A 2,234-nucleotide genomic window follows, 5' to 3' on the forward strand; every position below is an offset into this window, starting at 1 on the left:
GTATGTCTGGAAGTTTCTACAGAGATCGCCTTCACCTGTCTCAAGTGTGGAGGAGTGTGTTACTGAAGAAAGTAACCCTATATCTCCCCCTAGACTATTGTTTCAGCAGAGGGTTTAATTGTTCCTTTCAGGTATTCAAATAACCCTGGCCTGGACCTCTTGATGGCCAGGAAGTTATTAGCAGGTAAAACTAGGTAGACCTGACTATAAAGAGACACTAACAATTCTCAAAAAATGCATGCAATAGAAGGAAACTGAGCATGCAATGATTAGCACTTGAATGCCGTCCACAGTGCATGGTGTCAAATGTCGATCTCCTGGCTGCGTGCCTGGGCATTTCTTTCTGTAAAATGTCACTGCTGTCAGTATCTCCAGAACTGTTATTAATACCTTGGGATGACTTCTGTTCTCAAGGCTTTTAATTGAAATGTGTAAACAAGGCTATATGATGTTTGGATTTATCACTGGGTGAATCTGCCCTGGGCAAATTGCAGCACGAGTCAGTTTGTGGCTGGACTGGGGCAGCCTGGACCCCAACACTCACACTCCTGTCCTCCAACAGCACCCTCCCCCTCACCCCCAACCTTGTGTCATCTGAAGTGGGAAAGAAGAGTGTTTTTCTCAAGTGTTAGCAAATACAGCTTCTCAGAGGCTTTACTTCTCTGAATACTGAAAATCTGTCTTTTTTTTTTCTTTTAATCTGTAGACACTAGGAATGAAATATTCCCTATTTTCTATCTTATACCGTGGCTTTTCAATTTTGATTTTTAGTCTTTACTGAATGCCAACTTGACGTCATGTGAGACTGGCAACAGCCACTCTCAATAGTTTTGGGGAGTCACATTTGGCCAGTAAAATGTTTATTTGGTCACAGAGGTCTGGAGGGGGGTTCAGGAGTTTGCATTGTTAACCGACAGAGTTCCAGAAACCTCACTTGGAGAGCAGCGAGGGGCTAGAGGGACATGGGAATGTCAGTTTCCTTCCTTACCGTGGGAGTCATTTCTGTGGTGTCTCCACAATGAAAATAAACAAGAGGGTTTCTGAAGCTTGTGTAGAGCTTTCCCTCGTACAAAAGGCTTTGACCATATGCTTGCTCCCCCCGCCCCATGCTGCAGCAAGCCGTTGTGGGAGGCGGGGATGTTCTATCCTAATGACCCCTCTCATGAGAAAACTGGATATCAGGGCTGGGGCTGGAGTTCAGGTCTTTGAATGACAACAGCTCATCTTCTTCACAGTGACCTGAAGCAGCAAATGTTTTTCTGGTAATGAATACATACAAAAGGCTGAGAAGAGGAGTTGGCGTGTTAATAAAAGACCAGTAATGTTATTTATTCTCATAGTAATGTTGAGCATGCTTTGGACCTGTGCAATACGTTTGCATTTTATTTGTGCCTCAGATGATGGACCTATGTCAAGTATTGGTGTTTTAGGNTATCTTCTTCACAGTGACCCTGAAGCAGCAAATGTTTTTCTGGTAATGAATACATACGAAAGGCTGAGAAGAGGGGTTGGCGTGTTAATAAAAGACCAGTAATGTTATTTATTCTCATAGTAATGTTGAGCATGCTTTAGACCTGTGCAATACGTTTGCATTTTATTTGTGCCTCAGATGATGGACCTATGTCAAGTATTGGTGTTTTAGGGATTAAGCAATTATTTTTAGAACGATTATTTTAGAAAAATATGGGAAACAAGTGATTCCCAACAAGTTCTTGCAATGCTGAATGGAAGTGTGGTTAAGTAGAACTCTACTGAAGACCTGTGTTCAAATTCCTACTCCTCCGGGCAAGGGCTTGAGACTCTCGTGCCTCAGTTTCCTAATCTGTTATGGGATTGTTGTACAAAGTAAAATGAAATAGCACATGCAGATTAAAACATAGAGAGGGCCCCAAATAAATGGTGTGAACTTCCTCATCTAGTCTTCTAGCAGTTCTGTTCCTGGTAATGACGCCTCTGATAATAAATTGTGTTGTGGGTGACATCGTGTTCTCTAACAACGTATTTTTGTGTGCCTTATCTGGCACAAGTGTATTGAGCAAACATCTGTGTGTCGGCTGTATGTAGGACGCCCGGCATATGGGTGGACGGTGACACAGACATGCATAATATTGCCANACGGCATATGGGTGCACGGTGACACAGACATGTATAATATTGCCAACACAGTGACACAAGAATTGTAGTATACCATGTTTTAGATGTTTAACACTTCACAAATTAATGCTTTTATTTTT

At 42.2% G+C, this 2,234-nt stretch overlaps 1 protein-coding gene across 1 annotated transcript in view; it reads right to left on the bottom strand.

Annotated features, from left to right (window-relative positions):
• CLRN2 (clarin 2) overlaps positions 1–2,234 on the bottom strand; it is a 16,709-nt gene that overhangs the window by 13,297 nt on the left and 1,178 nt on the right. The window lies entirely within an intron of this gene.

This window comes from Ailuropoda melanoleuca, chromosome 11 (genome assembly GCF_002007445.2).
Source record: "Ailuropoda melanoleuca isolate Jingjing chromosome 11, ASM200744v2, whole genome shotgun sequence".
NCBI lineage: Eukaryota > Metazoa > Chordata > Mammalia > Carnivora > Ursidae > Ailuropoda > Ailuropoda melanoleuca.